The sequence below is a fragment of the Astatotilapia calliptera genome, chromosome 18 (assembly GCF_964374335.1).
Source record: "Astatotilapia calliptera chromosome 18, fAstCal68.1, whole genome shotgun sequence".
NCBI lineage: Eukaryota > Metazoa > Chordata > Actinopteri > Cichliformes > Cichlidae > Astatotilapia > Astatotilapia calliptera.
In genome coordinates this window covers 17,649,756-17,675,528 of record NC_137439.1, presented here as the reverse complement: position 1 = coordinate 17,675,528, position 25,773 = coordinate 17,649,756, and the positions used below count along the sequence as shown (strand labels likewise).

The window sequence follows — 25,773 nt, the reverse complement described above, 5'->3', positions numbered from 1 at the left end:
TTTAAATAATATATGTTTTTAAGCCATAAATACATATGAAAGAGTTCAAATATGTCACAAAATCTAAATATTTAAATAAAAATAGAAAAAAGTCAATATGTTGAAATTAAAGACGGATAAAAGAAAAAGACTCAAAATTCTGAGCTTAAGGTTTTGTTCATTTTATTTATTTATTTCTATCTTAAAAGGGGCTACATAAATAAATCTACTTACTTTTTTTTTTCGCAGAACACTGAAAAAATCAGGATTCAGAGATTAAAGTTTTGTTTTCTCCACACTCTGAAAAGTCACAGCAAAGTCAGAATTCACCTTTTCTAAGATAAAAGTCAAAAATATTTTTTTTTTAAAAAAAGGTCAGAATTGGGAGATTAAATTTATATAGATAATAAAATAGATAAATGTACATTTTGTCAGAAATGTGTCTTTTTCTCAGAATTCAAAAAAAGAAAAAATTCACAGCCCCCAAGTTGTTGTTTTTTTTTTAAAGTGGCCTTAATCCTTCTCAATAAAGTAAAGTAATGCATTTGAAATATTTAAAATGCATTACTAAACTGCGAAAGTTGCGCTTAAACATTTGTGAGAAACATGTGTTTGCATTTTCCTGTGCTTTGTCATTATGAGCAGCAGGGAGGCGACCGCAGTGATCTCTTTTCCAGACACAGTCTTTTTCATTGCTTTGTTTTGATCGGTTATTACAGAAAAGGAGGCCTTACATAAATAAGTGGGTTGCTATTTTTCTCCGTGTTTTGAGTCGCACTGCTACAGTGAAGCCATTACATGAATCCGTTTTGAATACAGATATGAAGGAATTACATTTGTTGCTTTCTCTTTTTGTGCGGTTTTATTGCAGTTGAATTGCTTTGACAAGTAGAGACTGCATCAAAAGTGGTTACATGTGGTTTGTTGAACTTGCAGAATTGAATTAATTATTGTTTCGGTATTTTTAGGAATTATGCAGGACTGATATCATTTTTCAATTAACTTTTCTTTTCTTTTTTAAATTGAGCACGAACTCTATTACTCCAAATTTCCTCTAGTAGTGCTGCTACCTCCATATGAGAAATGCAGACAAGAGCCAGTGCACATTCAAACAAGAGAATCAATCAATCAGTCAATCCCCACTGATACTATATAACGGTGGCTACAGAAATCTATTGATGCATCACCATATTTCAAAAGTCAGGCCTCCTTAACTTTTCAGCCTTTGACATTTGACCTCCTTGACATTTGCCCATGTGGTTTTAGATTGATGGATGCATTTTTTCTTCCTCGCAGACAGCTACTGGTTTCAGTTTATTTCAGTGTGGTATGAAAATCTATATCAGAGCACGGAGCCTTGCTTGAGAAATTTAATCCGCCACCCTGGGCATTCAGCTTTCTTTTTAGTAGCGGTTGCATTAATGATAATGTATTCTATAAACCTGAATTGTTTTTGGGATGTGTTGAATTGGATGTTACATTAACGAATATTGTATTTTTCTTCTTTTTCATTTCGAATCAAAGGTTCCTGCCAGCATCGCCTAACCCTCACCGATCCGCAGGTAAATAATTTGTATTATCGCACCGCGATACAGTACAATGGGTCAATATTCATAAATATCTAAGAGTATTTGCTCCTATGGATTAACTGTCCAGAGCAAGATTTTAAGCTCTGCAAGTTCATTTTCAAACTGCACTCGACAGTAAACAGTGGCTCCACGGAAAGAATGAAACACATTGATCGGTGTTTCATTCAAGAGTTGGGCGTTCACCTTGTAATCGGAAGGTTGCCGGTTCGAGCCCCGGCTTGGACAGTCTCGGTCGTTGTGTCCTTGGGCAAGACACTTCACCCGTTGCCTACTGGTGGTGGTCAGAGGGCCCGGTGGCGCCAGTGTCCGTGCGCCCCAGGGTGACTGTGGCTACAATGTAGCTTGCCATCACCAGTGTGTGAATGGGTGGATGACTGGATATGTAAAGCGCTTTGGGGTCCTTAGGGACTAGTAAAGCGCTATATAAATAAAATACAGGCCAGAAAGATATAGACTCTGCATATGACCTCAGCCTCACCCGTTTCCATTTGCCTCAGAGATAGAGGTGACAGGTACACCGGGAGACCTCTCAGGGAGAGATTTACCGTGTGGATCAAATGTTTTAACTGGACTTGCAGCAGCAAGGGACAAACTTGTATCAATTAGGAGCATCGCAATGATTACGAGTGAGATCAAACAGCCGACCTGGCCCTGCTTGTCAATTCCACAGACAGCATCTTTTCGAGTGCTTATAATGTCTGTGAGAGCAGAGATGAGCCCGCTGAGGGGGAACTTTCATTTTGATGATGTTTCATCAATCTGTTTGAAGTTTTTTTTTGGTCCCTTTTTTCTTTTTGGCTGCACTCTTGCTTGGTTTGCAAAAGCTTTCACTCCAGGTGACTCATAGCAGTATTTTGCTATGTTTGCTGTCCTTGAATATCTCCATGGTATCTAAATCTACAATTTAATTAGACCAAACTATGTTTTGGGGGGAGGGTTGGTTGGTTTGTTCCGAAAAGATAGGTCAAACTGAAAATGACAGTGCAGCTGATAATGGTCTTATCAGGTCCATACTGCGGGAAGATTTCTAACTCGAATTTAACTCTCCCAGTAATGCACAAGTTGCTGCTTATTTTTATCTTCAGCCTAGTCTTGTATTATTTTTACTATTAGTCTTATCAATAGAGCTTCTTCAGTTATGACAGTTCAGTTTATAACTTTTCTATTGTTCTATTTTCCTCTTCTTAGTTTCCTGAGTACTGAATAAATTACTTTTTGGCATGAGCATAACAGACTGTGCTTGTGTGTTTCAGGCAAATAAAATGTCTGCTGCCGCTGCTCTAAATATTTAGCCATTGCAAACACGCAGTTCATGCTCTGTGTCTGCTTTAATAAGATGTGACTGTTTCTGGATCTAGCTCCGTTCACATTATTGCAGTTTTTAAATAGTTCTACATTTTTTTTGTCTTGGACATGAAAGAGAGGACACGAGTTCTGGCCCGCAATGCGAGTGTTCAGCAGGGAATGTGTTGTTAAATTGCTTAAAAATCAGAACTGAGAAGTCTGCACAGGCTTCCTCACACATAGCGCTGAAGACATGGTTGATTCCAGGAGGGCTTTCTGATCTCACCATATTCAACTTGACTCCAACTTTCCCTTTATAAATCAAGAATGTGGGAGCGGTATTCTTAGCTCATCTCAGGGGCTTTTTTTATAACCCTCTTGATAGTTCTGATTCCTATGTTCAACATCTTTTTCCAGCTAAGGTCTGCCTCATACCATTGTAATTAAGACCAAGAATTATCAGACCGGAATCAGATGAAAGGCTCATAAAGCACTGCTGAATTCAGACGTATGCCAGGGGCCAGCTCGGTTACAGACTTAATTCATATTCCCTTTGTTCCTCTCCAGTCTCACAGAGGGCTTGGGGCAGCTGAAGGACTGGTGGGTCTAGTGACAATATAACAGGTATTAAATAGACCATTTCCAGTGTCACCATGTGGTAACCGGAGGCTTCAAAGAGCCACCAATTTGCTATGAAATTAAACCTGGGATCTGTCTGACCCACATGATGCCTTAGTATATCTTTAGCGATCCACGAGTGAAATGTTGTGATTCAGGCACTTAGCATGCACTCAGCAGCGGCTTCTAAACAACATCATTTTCTTGTAGATATTAGTCCAATGTGGCATTCATGTGAAAGACTTCTGTTCACTCACCGTGTGTATAAATCACGATGTGTTTCTAGAGGATGTGGCATGAACTGGAGTGTGCTACATCATCCGTTTTGCTTTCCACTTTTGGCTCAAACCCTCTAATAGGCTGTTTCAAGTCTATTTCTGTAAACATGGCAGAAATTATGCAGCCTAACCTTGCAAGTAAAATGATTCTGTTTGTAAAGCCTGTTTGGTATTCCGGTCATTCCCAACCAAACCATCTGGTGGCGGTCTTTGCACTCTCCCCGTGGAACATTACTCTTAGTGATCTTGTTACCCTATCAGTTGCTACCTCATTAAAATGAGTGATGATAATAAATTCCATAGGCCACGTTCAATGAAATCATATTTATCTGCAAATATGCACACTCGTATCCCTCGTGTCATACATATGAGAGCACAAACAAGCCCGGTGCAAAAGCACAAGGAACCACTCCACTATTAAAATAATTCATTTGAAACCCAGTCTCACTGTGCAGCACCTTGCAGGGACACGCTATAGACACACTATAGACACATAGGAAAGGCTGCTTTTTCTCTCTCTCTTCTGAATCCAAACCAGAGAGGAATGTTTAATCAGCCAAGGTCACTGTGTATGTTGCTATGCTGTGTTGTTGAAGGAGGTTCTGGGAGAACAGAGGGACCATCTCTCATCTGTATTCTCTTCAGATGGCTTGCGTTAGTAGGATCATGCAGATATGGGATTTTTCTCTGAGAATTAAAACCCAGATGTCACGCTAACAGACACACACATCCGCACCACAGTAAAATATTATTTATGGCTCCGCAGTCAGCATAACTAATGCCTCACACTCAGCAATCACTCACAGTGAACAATGCAAAAATAGTCTTCAATTTGAACTTGTTGGCAATAATCCAGTTCCACCCATGTACCAGAATTTATCTGCCCTACTAGCTCCACACACACACACACACACACACACACACACACACACACACACACACACACACACACACACAGGCGCACTTGAATGTTAAACATTAAATTATTTCACAGAAAGGAAAACAAAACAATGCTGTTTCTTCGATTTTAATCTCACAGCGGCCCGAGTTATTTCTGAAAGTTAGTGTGAGTGTCAGAAACACCGAGCAAAGGGACGTTTGCTGCACCCTGCATAAACACACTTGGTTAGGCTGTTTCTGCAGCACATCCTGTGGCGGTCGTATAATCGCAATGCTGAATGCAAAGGGAGCACACCTCTTTTGATGTTTGAATGTTTTATGTAATGCATGAAAGTGTGAATGCTGTCAATAATAGCGTAATAGTCTGTGCAATATCAGCTTGCCTATTTGATATGCAGGAACACTCGCACACAGAGGCTGGTTACATGTCAGAAGCCTTCCGCACAGAGATATTTAATTTAACATTATGATGAGTTCATATTTGTAGAGCATCACTGTATCTGCAGATAAATGTGACACTATGACATGTCCGTATCTGCTGTTGTTGTGGAATAAATTCCATCCTGGAGTGGCGGCAATTGACTGAGCTACAGATACGAAGTCTCTGAGAGCCTTCTGCTGTTCTACATGAAAAAAACGAGGCTTTGATGTCCCCCGCCGAATTGCGCCGCAATAACAACAGAAGACATCTCAACACATCACAGGTAAAGCAAATGCAACAATATGACAACTGGGTTTCATGCAGTGTTTGGGTATGCTAATGCACTAAACAAATAAGATCCGGCATGAATGTAGGCGCCAAAGAGCAGTTTAATATGTCTGTTCGTTGCCTTTGAGACAAACTACAAGCTACAGAAGTGATTATTGTGATTTTTGATTTACTAACATAGAAGAATATCCCTCATCTTTACCCAACGGAAGCCTGAGAGCCCTTCTTTTAAGACCCCTGATGGGATACGAGCTGCAGCAATGAGAAAAGATAGCACAGATTCACTGTGTGCTGAGAAAAGGGATCAGAGTTTAAGGTGGGCTAGTCTTTAATTATTGAGCTGATAATAAAACATGGAACCTACACAAATAGGGGCACTAGTTTAGCTTACTGAATGGTTTCAGCTGTTTTATGACTATTAAGGTGGTTAAAACAAAAATTATTTTAATTACAGCAGATTAATTCTTTTTACAGATGTCGATAAAACTATTGAAATAAATATATTTAATATTCAACATCGTAACAACCAATTAATTTTATACCAGTATAACATATTCTAATTTCTCTCTTTCTTTCTTTTTCACTGGAGTTGCATTTTAGTTTCTTATTTTGTCATTCATGAAGATAATTTCTTTTTCATTTCCACTCAAAAAAAAGAAAGAAAGAAAGAAAGAAAAAAGAACACTGAAGACATTTGGCTTTAACAAAAGTTATCTCGGGTGATCTCACATGCACAATCAATTCCAGGCTGGAAAAAAAGTAGGTGAACCTCTCGGCTAATGACTTTTCCAAAAGCTACTTGGAGTCAAGTGTTCCAGTTAAGGAGCTGACACTGTAAGTGTGGGCTGTGAATACAGACATACAGAGTCTGTTCTTCTCACCAAAGATAGGTCATAACCGTGCCTCACACCAACTTTTAGGGCGCTGTTAAAGAAGCATTACAGAGATGCAAGAAGCTGGAAAAAGATGCATTTCTCATGGCCAGAGAGGTATAGTGCAACCGTTCTTTGTCTTAGATGGTTCTGCACAACCTAAAATCCAAGTCAGAGATAACAGGTGTCACCAACATCCTCTGTTAAGCCAGGCTTTCTGTTTCAGACTTTGGACATGCTCACATTAAAAAAGGAACATTTCACGCATCATATGGCTTTTCTTTTGCAGAAAATAAACCTACTCCAACCAGAGATGTTATCAGATGATAATGACTATGAAAAGGTGATAAAAATCTATTTTAAAAAAATTTATTACCATTTTAATTTCAGACCAGTATGTAAATTGATGGCAGCTAAATTCAGCCAGCGTGTAAAGTTATAAAAGTAAAATGCAACACTGCTGCAAATTAGATAGACAATTAATGCAGCAGAAATAATCTCTGGGTTTAGCGCACAGAGCAGAAAAATAAACATTTTTAACTTGAGTTAATTTTTTAATGCTGCTGGGGTTTTTATTCTAATGCGACAAGTTGCAGATTACAGCTCTGAAAATGTTCTTGATACATTTAAACATTGCAGGTTAGTGTCCCATAATCTAATAGAGGAGACGTAGAAATAGATTTTGTTTGTTGACAAATCAAAGTGAAAGTAATTGTATTGATTGATCTGTAATTTTGGTGATAAATAACCTGATCAGTTTTTCTAATCTGTGCATTTCCACCTGTAAAACAGACTTAACAGCACATTAGAAGCCCATATGAAACATGTATATATTTTTTTGCATCACTAGCTGAATGTGACATTGCCACGCACAGTTAATTCACTTTACAGTCAATTATTTGGGGGATGTACATCTTAACAACTTCCACATATATAACATATTCTTACAACGGAGAATCTACATAGTGCTTAAAACCTGCTGGGAAAAAAGGATCCGTGAGTGGCACTGTGCGCAGCATCAGTTACCACGGTGATTTAACCAGGTAAAAAGAGAGCCACTTTCATAAGACATAAAACTCTGACTTTAAGTTAAACAACATAGCTCACTAACCCATCAATCTCATTTTCAGTACACCTTTCTGGTTCACAGAAATACATTTCATGTCAAATAGAGAAAAATCAGGAATTTCGCTGCTCTCCCCAGGTGTGGGCACCTCTGAACGATCACAGAGCACACAACCTGCGGTGTGCAAAGGAGGCGATAGAAGCAAAACACCTTCAGAAATCTTTGGGACACTATTTATGCCTCGCTGAGACAAAGGTTGAACTTTTTTGGCAAAGATCTTCAACGCTTTATTAAATTTGTATCAAGAAATTTTACAGAAAATGTCAGGGTAATGGTCCATGACCTGAGCTTAGGAGCTCTTGGATGGTGCAACCACACGAGCGCCCAAACGACACAACAAAATCAGTCACAGGATGTGAAAAGGGAAAAAAAGTCAGGTTCAGACAGACTGGTGACCTTAAATAAATAAAGATACTGTGGCATGACCTGAACAGGTTTAGGGTAAATAAAGACAAGCCAAAAATACTGAGAAAGAGACAGAGTTTAGCAGGGAGAAATCTTAAAAATGTTCCTTATCATCATGGTGCAGGAAATATCTAATGGGAGGCTGCTGCTGCTGCTGAAGCAGGTTCTGCTAGATTGATGAGTCAACCCAAAATGTGAATGATTAGTCAGTGGATTTGATTAGGACCTGATATGTACAATTGTCAGTTTAGTGAGGCTGGGTTTTTTTTTTTTATTTAAATGTGGAATTGACTTAGATGAAGAATGAATGAAGGCAGGCTACATGTTGTGAGTAATCAGTGCAAAAATCCTTTTTCCATTTGTTTTAACCACAATAACTACAACTGGTTTGCTTCTATGCAAAATGTGTATTGCAATATAAATGATTGTTTGTTCAAAAATAAATATTTTAATAACTTAATAGGGTTTTATATAAAAAGGTAAAATATTAATATTCAGGTTTCTTATCCTTTGTTTTGCAGGCTGTATGTTGGATGGAAATGCTAATGTAAAAGAGGCGAGGGTATAATTTTAATGTTTTCATTCTTTTTTTGGCAAAACACACACATGCTCTTTGGGAACCCTTTGAGTGAAACCTTTTTGAGTCTGTGCCCACATTATTGCCTTTTCTGTCCCGTCATTATAATTCCACACAACGGAAAAGCGCTCAGAGCCAGCACCAGCCGCGCATACTTAGAGCGGAAGACATTAAATGGAGACATACCTGAAGTGACACAAACTTGGCTGGGCCGAAATAGTTTCCAGATAGTTAATTAACCTCGGTGGCTGGTGCAGCAGTCTTACGTGGCTGGTCGGTCGCAGGCTGTTCGGGGATAAATGCAACCAGTCATGTTGACATGTCAAAGTTCATACATGTCATGTGTGTACTGCCAGCCTTTACACTTTGTTTAGAGCTGAGTTCACAGGGGATTTTCACCATGGAGGAGGGGGGTGAATTTGTGCACAGCCGTAATGTTATGCAAACACGCCAGAAGTCTCTGTGTCTGTCCGTAATTAACTCAAGAAGTTTGTAAAATGGTATTTCTACAACCCTTTGTTGAAAATATTATATTATTCATTAGAATTAAACAAAGGTTTTTGACATGAGAGAGGAAAAGAAAAAGCAGTCTTGTCATGTCCCGGCAATGTGAATAGTTTTTGGTTTTATTGCCCCAAACCCCAAAAGAAGGTTAAGTGAATTTTGTTGGTCCTTCAATAAAAAATAGATTTGAAACATTTTAAATGTTTCTAATAATTCAAACAATGTGGACCTGAATATGAGTTCAGACCAAGGTCAGAAAATTAATCTGCAACAATAGTTGACATGTTATATATATATATATATATGTATATATACATGTATATATATGTATGTATATATATACAGTATATATATACAGTATATATATATATGCAATGGAAAGCATGTGGGGCATTTTAAATTTGGTGTAGTTGACTTTTGACCTTTTGGTCGTAAAAGAAATTATTTCACCCTCAACCGGAGGCAGCGGATGGCTGCCCCTCGCCAACCCTGATTCTGCTGGAAGTTTCTTCCTGTTAAAAGTGAGTTTTTCCTTCCCACTTTCACCAAGTGCTTGCTCATGATTGTTGGGGATTCTCTTTACCATATTTTTCGGACCATAAGGTGCACTGTCGATGAACGGGTCTGTTTTCACAAGGTGCACTGGATTATAAGGCGCATTAAGTGAAACAAAACAGTCAGATAACTCAAACTTTACTCAACTGATTCTTCTTGCTTCCTCCACTTCTGTACCATTGATTCATTAATGTTGAATTCTCTAGTTAACTTTTATCAAGTGGAAAAAAGTTAGCATTCATCCTTCAGCTTTACTCTGTTTATGTTATGCTAACATAGCTGTGTCACTAGCGATCATGTAGCACATCATTATGTGCTAGTCCAACTTCAGTAACTTGACAAAAGTCACTACTGTTTATTTTTCTGTCTTCATTTATGTTGGAAGTGATAGCAGAGCTGTCCGTTTAAATTTTTTCAGAAATCTCTCAGTCAGAACATGCTAGGTGGAAACTCGCGAGCTAACTTCCTGCTAATTTCTAACTCTGTTAAATTTAATAAATTCTGTTTTCATGAATACCTGGATTTTAAACTTAATTGTTACACCTGGTAAAGCAGCAACGCTGATCATTTTATTAAAGATAAAAGAATTTAGACAGTTTTTAACTCTTAGTGATGTCACAGTGTTCGTTTGACATTGGGACGGAGTTTTGGACCCAGATTACTCCGTGAGGCTCCTGACTACGGCAGCCATAATGCTCCAACAATCCATCAAGCGGTGCGGCTTCGTAGCTTACCAAAGTCGTGCTAAAACATTTTTTGACAGATTTTTGTGCACCATGTACCACATAAAATCGGTTCGAGGTCTGTAAGCACAACAGAATTCATACATAAGGCGCACTGGATTTGTCGATTTTTGTGAAATTTAAAGGATTTTAAGTGCGCTTTATAGTGTGGAAAATACGGTATTTTCCCTAGCTTTCTAATTTTGAAAAACATATGAGTAGATTTTGAAGACAATTGTCATTTGCAGCCTTACTGGGGACATTTTCTCACTGGAATGGCTAGCGAGTGAATACGTTATTGAGTTTTAAAGCAGATAGGTAGTGAAAACCATCCCGATGCCTGAAGTATTAAATCAGTGTGCTGCATGAGATCCAGATGTCACTCTGCTGCGATTTTTATGGAGAGAAAATGTCAGGCTAGGAGGTGGCAGCCCCAAGTAACTATTAAGTCTATGGAGTGACATAAACATTTATGTGCATCGCTCTCCCGATTCTTTAACGTTTCCATATTTCTCACCGCCATCTCACACGTAGCTACATTTCAGCTAGATCTTTAAAAGCTATGTCCTAATCAGAACGCCTATGACTGAACTGAGGCTGAAACATCTGGACGGTAACACCTCACAGCTTCTGGAGAGAGAAAAAAGGCATTAAAGTTTGCTGAAAGAGATCGCATGTGTCAGAAAAATGGATAAAGAGTCGGTGGTGGAGTCGGTTGAAATGAGGGAACAATGACATGCACATGGCTGCGATTACACAAAAAGAATAGAAAACGGGTGGAATCGGCATGCACCCACTAGGGACACAATTTTATAGTGTTAATTTTTTCAGGCTTTCTCCCTCGGTGAGGAGAATTGTTCTTTTAGACTTGTTCACAGTCTCAGAGCCTCCACGCGGCCTTTCCAGACTCATCCTGTTAGTTCAAACACCAAGGACTGAGACATTTCTATCTCAGGCTCGAGCAAGCCCAGTCACATCAGTGGAAACTTCGCCTCACAACTTTATTCAATTACTCAAAGAGATACTTGAAGACTTGTCCAGGCAAACGAAATGAACGCAGTGTTTTGTACCAATTTGTTGAGCAAACCGTGTCAGTTTGAAGAGATAGATTTGCATGATATTACTGCCAAAAGCAATCATGGTTGACATGTAGGATATCCCAACTTTTTCCCTATATAAGCCTCGCAAACGTCATACCTCAGCGCCTACCGCCTGATTCGTCCCCCGTCAAATTCTACCCTTATGTTTTGTTTTAACAGAGCTTAGGTGATTTAAGAAACCCTAACAGAAGAAGACATGCGGTTTGTATTCTCATGGCTGTCTCAGCTTAAATGTCTCCAGATTTTTTATGGAACGGCTTGTAGGGGGTGATTTGCTGACGTTATTTACATGGAGAAGGTTTTGTAGCCTCCCTGTTGGCCAGAACATCAGGATTTTGGAATTTTTTGGCAGTGACCTACATCTGGATTTCTGCACTAGAGGGTGCCCCACCCCCTGACTGCCTCTCACAGAGCCACAAGCCAGATTTTTTTTTCTCCCTTTCTCCGCGGTTCCACTGCGAGACACTCAATTGTGAATACAACCCTTAAATGTTCTCTGTCACACATATCACAGCAGAGCCCGGTTAAGTCTTAAAACAACACTTCCTCGCTGCATCTCTCTTACAAATGTGAAGCGAAGGAGAAAGAGACACAGAGCGTCCTTCGGGTCTTATTCTTCATGCTGTATGTGGAACAGTATGTGGAGCACCCAATCTGGTTTTCATCCTCCGCGCCCCACCCTGGCTGAAATACAATGGACTGGGAGCAGGCCTGTGACTTTTAACTCACTCTGCAGATTCTATGCTCTGCCGCCAGTCTGGCCAATCTGCAGCCCAGAAAAGCCCCTTGATGTGAGGGCCAAAGCAGCTTTGAATCTAATCATAAGGCCGTAGGTTCCCTTGTAATAGTACGTCCATGTTCCCTCACTTGGACACAATAGAATTGCGTTTGTTCGAAGCGATGTGGAAAAAAGATGAATTGATTTTTTAGTCATCAATCTCTGCTATTGCATGTCAGCAATAGTTTAGTAAACACTTAAAATAGTTTTCCATTTTTTTTTGTCAGTTGTTGAAATTTCAACATAACTTTTACATGCAGTCGAACAGAGCGGTTGGCACTTTGCCCAAGGGCGTGCAATCAAATCTATATTTGTCTTTGTTACTTCCAGCCGTTTATTGAAGCACTGTTTTCCATAATAGGCAAGAATGGGCACTTTAATTAAAGAAAGCTGGGATAAATGAGTGAATGACAGTCTTTGAAATCCCAGTTGTTCATTCGTCAAACTTTGAACCGCCGTACTACAGACTTCTGTGTCTCCGCAGTGGGTTTTGAATGATTTTCTTGTTGTAGCCACCGTACAAACAAAGGCACCCCTGTAGATTTATGTCTCATCCCTCTCTCTCATATTGGACTCTGAGGGCTTTAAGGCTGTAATTAAATTCCAATCCCCACTCTCACTTCTCCACTGACTGTCCCTGTCTCTGTGGGAGGCTGAGAAGCTGGGTCTTACTGCCTGTTGTGGTTTGTTTGAAAGATCCAGAGTTCTCTGGAAACCCCAGCCATTACGATAGAATTCACACATGTGGTGCAGAGAGAGGGAGAAAGAAAAGGCCTTTGCTCTCGCACAGACGCGGGAACTGGTGTGACATCCGGTCTGGTCGAGAAGTTGAGACACTGCAGCATGTGTGCGTGTTTTACCCACATCACCACCTCTGCCTGTGAACTGCAGGATTTGAGCATTCTCACGTCAAAGTCAGGGATTGTCATTCCAACACGTTGCTATTTCATGCATATGATAGTGCTTTCGAGGGGTGTTAAGATGCCCATATGAATAACTCCATCATTGTACCTATCAAAGCCTCGCCTTAGCAGACGGCCACCCACTGCCAAAGCACAGATTGCTGGCATCAGCCCATAGCAGGGCCAACAAACTGGAATCAGCTGCAGCAGCAGGCTGTCAGTTGGGACCCCTGACAGCGATATGAGGGGCTAGGCTGAGCAAGTCCAGTCCGGCGGGGACCAGCGGGAGAGGAAGGATGAGTTCTGCACCACTGATCCAGAGTGACAGTGATGGACAGGTTCAGAGAGGAGAGCTGATGGCCAAGGTTTTTCTCCTGTCTGGACAGTGTTTGAAAAGATGGACATGACGGTCGCAAGGCTTCTGAGTCCAACAGGGCATGTGTGCCTGCGTGTGTGCATGTGCATGAGTGACTGTTCCAGAGTGTTGACGCGCGTGCACACGCTTGTCAAACGGTCAAGCAGAGCAATAAATGTGAAAAGTGACACTCAAAATCTGACATCAAAAACTTGTTTGTGTACAGTTTTAGCTCCATTTCAGGCAGAGCAGTCTATTAAATTATAGAACGTCTTTATTTTTAACTAATTATGTTTGCCTGAGTCTGAAAATGATTCTTGCTGGGTTTGTTTGACTTTCTTGAAGCAGCAGTAAGGACAGGTGCTGCTATTTATTGTATTCTTTTCATAGGCAATAAAGCCCTCCATTAGCTCTTGTTCTCCTAGTCCCATATTTATCACTTGGTTCTTTTAATTATTTTAGGTTGATTGGACTCATTTTAAACATTTTTTTAGAGACATCACCCTTGAGTAGAAGTCCAGTTTCATATCTTCGGGCTCCTAAAACCTCCAAAAGAAAGAGAAGCAACAAATATTCAGAAATGAACATATTTGGCATTCGTAGTAAAAAAAAAAAAAAAGAAACATATCCAAATATCTGTTCATCAGCTAATGAGCTGGTTTATAAAATCACCTCATTTCTGGCCCGGTCTTTGCTCGAGCTGCCATTACTGTAAGCACCACTAGCAGAGGAGCAAATTCCCTCTTTTTCTCTCTTTCTCTTGTTTTATAGAGCAGGGAATCGACTCTGTCTTGTTAAAAACCTGAATTATTTGTCACAAAAGACGCTCCTCTGCAGCTCACGCTTCATCGAAAGTCAAGGTTCCCCCTCTGACAAGTAATTACGTCAAGAACAAACATTCCCAAAGGCAGCAATTAATGCTGAACTCATAACGCACAATGATACTCCAGGGTCCCGGATCTAATATGAACGATGGCACCCCTGGTTGGCGTGTTTACCACATTGTCTGCATCTCACAGTTTGATTTTCTTTTACTCACTTTAAAGTTTTGCTCATCACGTCGAGTGCGTGCTTCAGTCACTCTAAATATTTCCTCTTTGCCTTTAATTGGCCCGGGGGCAGATTGTGCATGCTACCATACACAAAGACAAGCAACGGAAATCATTGCTTCCCTCCCCAGGTGAGCTGATTCATTTTTCAGACAGATATATTATCAAATGGTACAACTTAAGGATGCAGCCCAGCTATCCATTGTCTTTATGATGATTTTTTTTTAACTTCTCCTACAGGACAGATCACTCCCCCATCCTCCCCTCTTCCCCCCGTGGAAATAAACTAAAACGCAACCCCTGTCCTCCCCATTTCTCCTGGATGTCTTCAAGGTCTTCACCATATCTCACAGAACCCTTGTCCAAACTTGAATTATGTCAGTACATTTCTTCCATGGTCAGGAGAAGCTTTCAGAATAAATAGTTGATAGGCTCGGTCAGAGAAATGAAAGTGAAATGACCACTGCCTCTCCGCGCCGAGGAAGATTGACATGCAGCATTTGGAGCCTGGCGGTTTGAGGGACGGCTTCCTCTTTTGCGTGAGGTGGTCAGAGACAGCTCTGGGTTTAGGCTTTAGGGGCTTTGTGAGGTTGTTAAAAATGTTCCTGTTCACTTTTCCAGCTGCAGCCTTTTAACGGTGCATTAAACGACAGTTAACCCAGCCCCCCACCCCCCTCAAAAAAAAGAAAATCCACCAGGGAAAACAAGCAATGCTGTCTGAAAATCAAGGAAGGGTCAAGTACAATCCTCTGGCAACACAGACGTGCAAAGAGAAAAAGCAGATATAGTTTTAAGGTCACTTTAGATGGGAAAAAAAGACATATTAAACCCCTAAGTCACCAACAAAGAGGCCGCAAACAAGCGCCAGTAACACTTTAAGCTATCTGAGGAATTTTTCATCACTTGTATTTTCTCATATGTGAAGATAATTACTCTTATATGAGCAAATGTTTCATATTATTGCACCAGGGTTTAAAGATTACAGCAGGCATGTTTGGAAAATTGTAGTCGGCGCGCTGCAGTGACTTAATGCTAATGCCAGCAGGCTAACTTACCCAGAGTGACAGTGACAACATGTTGACGTTTAGCGAGGACGATGCCGACCATATTTACTATCTTAGCTCAGAGTGTTAGCAGATGTTTGCTAATTAGTCAGGCTGACAATATTTGATTCGCTTTATTAGAATTTAGCAAATCTAATGCAGCTTTACGATGAAGCTGAGCCGAAGTATAAAGAGATCACTGTAACAGCTGATCACAAGGGGGGCAATTATGGGGGAAAAAACAAATCCAAGTTCAAAAGTACCAGGGGTAAAATCATGAATTTCATAACAATGTAGTAGTTATTAAGATATTTTACTAAAAACAGATGCCAGCCGCATGGCGCAGCAAGGGGGAAAGCCAGGGGATCACAGAAATACATAGTTAGAGCTAAAGCGCAGCAACTAAATGTTTGGCGAAGCCAGAGTATGTCATGTTGACATGTATTTTGGCATTTGATTTTTATGCCACAGCAATACAAAAATCAAAGGAAACCACATGTGAAGTTACAGCAAAACACAGCTGGAAACCAAACCAAACCGCCGGCTCAGTCCAGCTCAGTCCAAATCCAGAATCCAAGTCCAGACAGCAGCTTGATCCAGTCATGAGGAATATAAATAAAATGAAAAAAACACAAAATAAGAGTGGTTCTGAAAAAAAAAACCCTAAACCATCATCACCACATACACACAAACACACACAAATAAATACATAAATGGGATAAACTTCAAGCAAAGTAAAAACTTTTAAATTCCACAATGAAGTCTGTTAAACTGCTGTTTTTAAATAAAATGTGAACGTTCATTTCCCATTGTGGTTTTATTGTTACTGGACTTTTTAGACACATTATGTTGCTCGGAAAATTTATTTTTGATTTTTTTTTTTTTATCAAAAGGCCGATGACCTCAGTATTTGCTGACTGCTGTTAGATCAAGGTAAAGTTTTCTTAAGGTTTTTTAGCAGTATATTTCATAAAGGCATCCTTCAAAATAAAAGTCTAACGGATAAAACACAGGAAAACTTCAAATGAAGGCGTTACATTCTGTTATAATATGAAAACTTCCCATCAGCCTGGTAACTTACCATTTTTCTGCAGTAACATTCAGTAGTTTCTGGGCTATTTCAATCACATAGCCACACTAGCAGCAAAAACTCGTCATGTGTGATATTTCCTGTTTTTGAGATACTGGTCAGGTTTGCAGCAGGTAGAAAAATGGGTCACTATCAGGGCAACATGCTGTTTATTAATCTTTCTTTTTTATGAGAGGAGAGAAAACTTTTGCCACCGCCGTGTACTCTTCTTATTCCCACCATCATCTTTTTTCCCTCTCTAAACGTCTCGATACAGAGTATTCACATTCTCGGCACTCTCGAAGCAGACTCGAGTCAAGACCTTTCAGGGTGTAGACGAAGCAAAGCGATAAGGAAAGGAACAGAGGGTTCACTGCAGAGGCCCTGAGCGCAGTGTGGGATTTTCCTTTATGCATTTACTGAAAAGACCCTTCCTGCCCTTTCTTTTTGACTGTGCTGAACAAGATGTGAGTTCTTGAAATGCAGCTAATGTGCTAAAATGCACGTCCATGAAAAAGTTTATTTATGGATAGTAAGGGGGGGGCTAGAAAAAAAGGAGTAATGTGACCAAGGCAGGAACAAGTGTTGCTCTGCGCTTTACAAAGACTGAAATGTGAAAGACATGTGGAGGGTGAAAACTTGGGAGATTTTTTTGGGCTGCCTGGAGCTTTTTTGAGTGTGAGCTCACACAGAACAGAGAACACAGAGCAGCAGCTCAGAGTGACTTTCCATAATGGTTTTTTTGCTGTCGGCTTCTGAATGTTTTTTTCTTTCTTGCATTGCACAAATGGAAAAGAAAAAAATAGAGAGATGAAGGAAATGCTTCAGAACAACAGAGAGGATATTTGCCCCTGTATTTATTATTTATTTAGCAGTGTTATATGTCTTACATTTTTAAATCATTCCTCTTCAGGAAAACCAGCAAGACTAGTGAGTCAACTGAGGATACTTGCTTTTCACTAAGAGCTCTGGGTCTCTCTTCTTTTTTTCACACAGTCATTCACCACATGGAGAAACCGTGGAGCCACTGGAGGAGACGTCAAGTGGACTGAACTGCAGGCCTCTTGTCGGGGTGCCCATAGTATGCGAGCAACCTTTCAACGCAACGCTTTTGTCGGGTAAAAATGCAGAATGAATAGTTATTCATGTAGCGTGTTAGGTGGGAAAGAAATACAGCCTGGTTATTTTGCATTAAGGGCTTTGGTATTTATAGTGGTGTGAAATAATGTGAAACACAGTCTAATATCCTCGGGGATTTAGCATAAGAAATACATGAGAAATAAACCTTTTCTTGTGTTTCGTGCACAGAAACTACTTGCTTCAAAACAGCAAAATATTTAGAAATGAAAAAACTGTGGATCCTAATTGTCACTCGTGTCTCTTATTCTTATTGCCTTCTATTGTCAGATATAAAAGACTCAAGCTAAAGTCATATCAGCCCAGCGGTACCAGCAGATTTTCTATGGCTTATTTTACTTAAAAAGTCATCTTTTTACACAAGTTATCCTCTCATTCTGAGCAAATCAGGGTTAAAGACCGTGAAACTAGTAGCCTCTCCGCTTTTGTACTCTTGTGCCAGAAAAGAAAAAGTCCCCCCACGTCTGGGGACATGCTTTCTTCTAATTGGCTCGGAGATCTGGGGCTCCTTAGAAGCGAGGCTCACAGCTCTGCATCTTCCTCGCCTTGCTCTGGGGCACGCTGATAGTAGGAAGCTGCAACAACTGAGGAGCTTCCTTCTGAAATTTGATCTGTACCTCCATAAAAGTGTCAGGACGTTTTCCCTGAGCATCAAACCGTGCGCCCAAACTGACTCTGACAGGAAGTTTAGATAACAAAATATTTCCAAAACAAATGTCACAATGAAGCATTTTTATTACTCTGTCCTCATTTTTCTTTTGTTTTAATGCGTTTGCGGGTGGTTTGGAGCATGTGTGTCTGTCTTAACTCCTAAACCAAATATTTTGCTGGAATATGAACCCTTGTTGATGTAGTCTGCATAAAAGGTCATTTAGTGGCTACAAGAAGGCAATAATAAAGCATTTCACCGTGTGTAGTAGCTCAGTTCATCGCAGCTCGGTATAGTTTCAAAGCCAGGGCCAAGCTTTCTTTTTCTTTTCTTTTCTTTCTTTTTTTAAACCCATCACTTTGATTTTCAAACTAGTGGCTCAAGAAAACATTGCTTTAGGCATCTATGTAACTTCAAGCATGACATTGATTATCTTAGCTTCATAATTATCTCCACATGTTACTGTACCACTGTATTTCACATCCAGACTAGGCTGGGCACAATCCTGGGTGGGAATGAAAGCCTTTTTTAAATAAAGGCACCCTGCAGTTTAATGCTATAAAACGTCTCAGTATTCCAACTGCGAAGTTGGCGCCAAACAAAAGCAGGGCACGCTTTCAGTCAGAAAATGACTAGAAATGGCTGCCATACATGAGAAATATATGTGATTTCAAATGAGAACAAGGCTTTAAATGATATGATGAGGAAACAAAAGTTTCTATATGGAGGCTTATATTTGCCACTGGGAAAAAAAAGAAATTAAAAAAAGGTAAGTTGAAATTTCAAATTAGTATTTAAAAATTTTGAGTTTTGAAGTTGACATTTTGAGATAATAAGCTGTTAATTTTAACTTAAACATGATGTAAAAAATTTTTATTAATTAAACAAATGAATGTTTAAATTATTACATGGATTAATTATATTTATTATTTAATAATTAAAAATGAATCTATTTTAAAATAACTGTATGCATTAATTTTCCTGCATTTTTCCATTTTATTTATTTTTTCAGTTCTCCTACTCTGTTATTTTTTCTTTACACTTTCACCTATACAGGGAGTGCAGAATTATTAGGCAAGTTGTATTTTTGAGGAATAATGTTATTATTGAACAACAACCATGTTCTCAATGAACCCAAAAAACTCATTAATATCAAAGCGGAATGTTTTTCGAAGTAGTTTTTAGTTTGTTTTTAGTTTTAGCTATTTTAGGGGGATATCTGTGTGTGCAGGTGACTATTACTGTGCATAATTATTAGGCAACTTAACAAAAAACAAATATATACCCATTTCAATTATTTATTTTTACCAGTGAAACCAATATAACATCTCCACATTCACAAATATACACAGCAAAATCTCCAGTGTTAAATTAACACTGGAGAGTGTCTATATGGGTCCACACCTCTGAGTGTTAAATACAACACTGTTGAGTGTTAATTTAACACTTTTGACAGTGTTATATGTTTAAAAGTAACCTAGTCAGTTTTGAAGATTAACAATGGCTAACACTGAGCAGTGCTGATTTTCTAATACTGGAATATTTCTAACATTTTGAGTTATTTTCCAGTGTAAATAATTGAAATAATTCCATTTCAATTATTTATTTTTACCAGTGAAACCAATATAACATCTCCACATTCACAAATATACATTTCTGACATTCAAAAACAAAACAAAAACAAATCAGCGACCAATATAGCCACCTTTCTTTGCAAGGACACTCAAAAGCCTGCCATCCATGGATTCTGTCAGTGTTTTGATCTGTTCACCATCAACATTGCGTGCAGCAGCAACCACAGCCTCCCAGACACTGTTCAGAGAGGTGTACTGTTTTCCCTCCTTGTAAATCTCACATTTGATGATGGACCACAGGTTCTCAATGGGGTTCAGATCAGGTGAACAAGGTGGCCATGTCATTAGTTTTTCTTCTTTTATACCCTTTCTTGCCAGCCACGCTGTGGAGTACTTGGACGCGTGTGATGGAGCATTGTCCTGCATGAAAATCATGTTTTTCTTGAAGGATGCAGACTTCTTCCTGTACCACTGCTTGAAGAAGGTGTCTTCCAGAAACTGGCAGTAGGACTGGGAGTTGAGCTTGACTCCATCCTCAACCCGAAAAGGCCCCACAAGCTCATCTTTGATGATACCAGCCCAAACCAGTACTCCACCTCCACCTTGCTGGCGTCTGAGTCGGACTGGAGCTCTCTGCCCTTTACCAATCCAGCCACGGGCCCATCCATCTGGCCCATCAAGACTCACTCTCATTTCATCAGTCCATAAAACCTTAGAAAAACCAGTCTTGAGATATTTCTTGGCCCAGTCTTAACGTTTCAGCTTGTGTGTCTTGTTCAGTGGTGGTCGTCTTTCAGCCTTTCTTACCTTGGCCATGTCTCTGAGTATTGCACACCTTGTGCTTTTGGGCACTCCAGTGATGTTGCAGCTCTGAAATATGGCCAAACTGGTGGCAAGTGGCATCTTGGCAGCTGCACGCTTGACTTTTCTCTGTTCATGGGCAGTTATTTTGCGCCTTGGTTTTTCCACACGCTTCTTGCGACCCTGTTGACTATTTTGAATGAAACGCTTGATTGTTTGATGATCACGCTTAAGCTTTGCAATTTTGAGACTGCTGCATCCCTCTGCAAGATATCTCACTATTTTTGACTTTTCTGAGCCTGTCAAGTCCTTCTTTTGACCCATTTTGCCAAAGGAAAGAACGTTGCCTAATAACCCTGATATAGGGTGTTGATGTCATTAGACCACACCCCTTCTCATTACAGAGATGCACATCACCTAATATGCTTAATTGGTAGTAGGCTTTCGAGCCTATACAGCTTGGAGTAAGACAACATGCATGAAGAGGATGATGTGGACAAAATACTTATTTGCCTAATAATTCTGCACTCCCTGTATGGTTTCCCTCGGACCTATTCATGCACGGTTGTCCTTCACAGTGCATTAAAGGGTCAACCTTGTGCCAGTTGCTCCCAAACTCACACTCGCATTTTTATTTTTCAAGGATTTTATTTGGTTGAGATTTTGGCAGATTTGGTCCTCCATACTCTCTGTGCTGTCTTTTGAGAATACTGTTTCTCTGAATTGCCAAATCAAACAACACTTTGAACTGGGACACACAGCAGAATCGACTACATTTTATCTTCACAAATGTATTTATTTTTTCCACGTCTAGACTCCAGTGAGATATGCTTTCTCACACATTCACCTTTCTAGTCCTAGATTTAAAAAAGAAAAAAACAGAAAGAGAAAAAATAATTACAATCATTATGTTTTGTCTCAAATGGCCAAAAAATGTGGGACCAATTGCTTAAATATGGGAAAATTCCTTTCTTGACCGTTTGATTAATGGCAGTCGTGTGTTGTGTTTGTGCCTCCCGGGAATGTATTGATATTACTTTAAGGGAGACAACCCAACCAAAACACAGCCCTCTACAGAGTGTTTACTGTATAATGGGTGTGACAGGCTACCTTAGCCCAATTCTGAGGTCACTGCTGGTGTTTCCTACGAGGTATGACAGTTTTACAACTGCGGGGCTCAGACTCAGATTGTTTCTGACATGTTAGACTGCTGCTGCTCGCCGTCTGTCTCACCATCTTTCCCCTTCGCTTTCTCCTCTTCAGCCTCCCTGACTCGGTCTGAAACACACTCCATTTCTTTCTTTCCCTGCAAATTATATACAGGCTTTCTGAGCCAGCCAGCCAGGAAAAGGGACTCTTGAGCATATTTTAAGCCAAAAGTCTTAATCTCTCATAATAGCTTTTATTTGTTAAAGTTGAGTGAAAGCCCATATTTCATTTAAATGGGCCTCTGCTGGGACCGATGAGGGCTAGTTGTGGTAATTTTCTAACAAGCTTTAAAACAACAAACTAGAAATGTCAAGGGGCTAAAATAAAATAAAAAATTAAAAGAGAATCACAGCATGGTTAAAGTGCCATAAACTGCACAGGAAAAACAGATTTTTCTTTTCCCCACTCCTATTCAACACACCTTTCACATCTATTCTCCACCAGCATAAAAATGCAAGGCAGCTTGATTTCGCCTTGTTTTGCAGGCAGGTTTGTGTCACACAGAGAAGCCGAGTGAGCCAAGGCAGTGCGGCGCTGTTCGGTGGGATGGGTGGCAGCAGATGCAGGAGCGGTTCAGATATTCTTTATCTTCATGCTGCAGAGCAGTGAAATATGGAGGAATGCAAGCTTTACATTTACAGAGGCCCCGAGGACACACAACTCTCCCCCTGCATTGTGGTTGTGATAATATAATCATGCATAGTTTCTGCACTAGCTAAAGAATAAAGATTGCTATCCAAGAATATAAATATTGTCTGCAAGAATGTGTTTTAATTTTAATAATAATGCTCCTCCCTCCTTTCCAAAAGACAGACTTTGGTGGAGTGGGTCAAAAAGCTGTCTCTGTAAACATCCTGTTCATGTTAGCTTTGAGAAAGCTTTGGGGGGGAATTTGTTAAGAAAAAAAATGTACCTCCTTTCTAAGTACTCACACAGTATACAGTATATAGGCAGTCATTGCACACACACACACAAGCACACCACATTTGGCCGAGGCTCTGTGATCTGATTTTGAATGCAGCATCTTGTTTGATGTCTTTTTGATGATGGACATGAAATAATGTCCAAATCACCAGAGGCTGGAACATCAAACAGTTCCAAATGAAAACACGGTAATGTCTTCTCGGACTGAGCCTTATTGCGCCTTCATTTGCCACTGCCCCATGGAAGCTGGGCTTTGACTACGAACAGATAAAAGATGAGTTGATAAATGAAGCACTTTCATCTCCAACAAACTTTGACAACTTTTTCATTTGCAACACAAACACTGCATGGCTAATACGCTGCATCATAATATAATCAGATAATGAGAGACGGTAATGTCAGCAGCTCAATGAAAAGTCAAAGGTGGAAGGAATATCTTTGAAGAGGATGAATGGTCGGAAATCATCGCAGCAGGATAAGGAGTGCCCGGGAAATGCTGATCTTTGTATGAAGAACCCCACACACGCACACCCCACTCCAACACACGCAGGCAGACAAGCACAAACAGTACAGGATCATTTATATATTGTTCTATTTCAAAATCCAATGTTCTTTAAGATAATGGGGTGAGAGAGCTAATGCAGAGCACAGGTGACTTAGTGATAATGAACCAATATATATGCATCATGCAAAACTGAGCCTTATGCTTGGCAAAGAGAGCTCAGCACATCCATTCATCTCAATTTCGCCTGTTATGAATCACAGGCGGGGAAGCCATCCTCGCAGTTGCATCACGCGTGCCTGTCCCGAAGGGTTCGTCTCGTGTGAAGTCCCGCTGCGAGCTCGTCACGTCCGGCGTTTATCATAAGACGGCTTTCGCAGAGGGTGCGGGCTCATTCCCGGTGAACCGCGAGCAGGTCATCAACTTTGCATTTAATTCGAGTCTTAAGTGAAAGGAAGCAGAGTTTCTGGATGACTTGCAGATGGGTTCGGTGTCTCCCGCGGGGCTTTTTGGATGGCCCTGTGTAAACCGAGAGGCCGATGTTCAAACAACAAGACAGAAAGCCACGGTGGACTCAGAGCTTTGCTTTGGCCTCCGTGTTAGTTCCCGACAGCCTACTGGCACCCAGCTCCAGTTAATAAAGTGCACCACCCAGATCCTGCTGCGACCGTATGTCTGCTGAGTGGGTGTATGTGTGTGGTCAGTACAAGCTGAAAAAGCCACGGATGAAAGACAAACTGCATGCCACATTTGCTAAGTCTGTGATGGGAGTCTCATCCACTCTGTCTTCTCCTCAGATGATGCGCAGCAGCTCAGCACATGGAATGATTTAGACACAGAGGATGATCAAAAATGATTATGGCACGTCTTGTTAAACTTGCATAATTACTGTCACAGCGTATTCTTGCAGTGGCAGTCAGAAGCTCGAGCTGATTATTTTTTTTGTTTCTTTTTGGTCAATAAAGCCCACAAAAAGAACTACACAGGCCACGAAGCTTCAACTGCTTTGGCGCGATCATTAAATGGCCGCGATAGTGGGCGCAGCTTTTTTAAATCCGCAGTTCATTCCTGCAGCACAGCTCATTAAGTAGTGGAATTTAAAGAGAAGAAAATAATCTAGTGACGTATTGCTTTAGGATGGTCCTGGCAGATTAAACCTCTTCTTTAATGACGATCTCAGATGTATCCACGTCAACAAGCTCAGTGGATAACCTCCAACCCGTTCGAGCCAGCTGTCAGGAGCTTCCCAAACGCAAATGTTTCATTTTGTCTAACCGAGTTGGTGTTGCTATAAAAAGAAGCGATAACAGATGGATCTCAATTAGTTCTGAGTTGTGACTGCAATTTATCACACGCTGTCAACTTTAGATTACACCTGCAACTCTTTAGCTGAGTTCTTTTCCTTCTTCCCCAAAACGGATTTACACCACTGGGGGACTTTTTACGAAGCTTCTGCCGCCGCCGATGCTGCTGCTGGACACGGAGCAGACAGGCATTATGGTGAGACAACAAACGTCCCGTACAAAGCTGCGAGATGCAAGCGCAGATGCAAGAAGAGACAGAATGAGGACAGAAACAACATCTTGCTGTGAGAACATCATGGCTGACACACATAAAGGAGATGTTTTTCCTCTTTTTTTGTGCACTGGAAGGCTAAAATCAGACAACATGCAGTCTCTGGGTAGAAAGACAACCATCAGACTGTTAGAACGATGCCGATTGAATGTTGCACTCACACTATTTGCACATTTACAAATGATTTTGATAAAATGCAAAACATTTGTCTAGTCTTGTGTCGATGCGCCTTCTTGGCAACAGAGCATGTCTGTGTTGAACGCGGGAGCTCCAGGGTGTCTCCTGTGGTGTCTGGCAGCGTGTCCTTTGGGTGTTTGGGTTTTGCAGGGTTTGGGCCACGGCTGCTCGATCTGATTGGGATTTGGAGGATTTTTTCTTTTGGATGCTGGGTTAAGACTTTTGGCACTTTGCAGTGTTTCACGTTCCAGTGTTGTCTGGGGTTCAACTGAGGGCACTATCCTGCTGTGTGTGAGGATGCTGCCATCAGGGAGCATCAACACAAAGTGTATTAAAGAGATAATTAATTCAGTTAACATACAGAATATTTGATTCTTTATGTAGTGAAAAAGGGGGATAGTGTGATAGCTTGGCAACCTGTTCAAATGGGCAGCTGGGACAGATTTGAGCCCTCCCCTGCAACCCCGAATTGGTTAAGCAGCTGAGAAAATGCCTGTGTGAATGGAAAAATGGGGATTTTTGTTTTTTATATGTCATGAATTATAAAGTTATCCATGAATTTATTTATATTTGAAACACAATATGACGTCACTAGCAAATCACGTGTGCATTAATCCACCCAAGAAAATACTTCCACACAAATCCACAATTTATTCCCATTTAAGCGAAGAAGAAAATTGATAAATGTGTCCACATGTTTATGTAAAAATGCTTGGTTTTTTTCACCAACGAGTCTGTAGTTTGGGTCTATTTGTGGGTTTTACCTTCAATAAAAGTGTGAAATATGTCTGTGATTTATTATTCCGAATGC

The 25,773-nt window shown here is 40.3% G+C and overlaps 1 long non-coding RNA gene across 1 annotated transcript; it reads left to right on the top strand.

Annotated features, from left to right (window-relative positions):
* The first annotated feature begins 1,389 nt into the window (after positions 1-1,389).
* LOC145421992 (uncharacterized) lies at positions 1,390-25,749 on the top strand. Its single transcript, XR_013903356.1, has 3 exons — positions 1,390-1,541; positions 17,411-17,532; positions 22,270-25,749. It is a non-coding gene; the product is annotated as an uncharacterized LOC145421992 (long non-coding RNA).
* Positions 25,750-25,773: the final 24 nt, after the last annotated feature.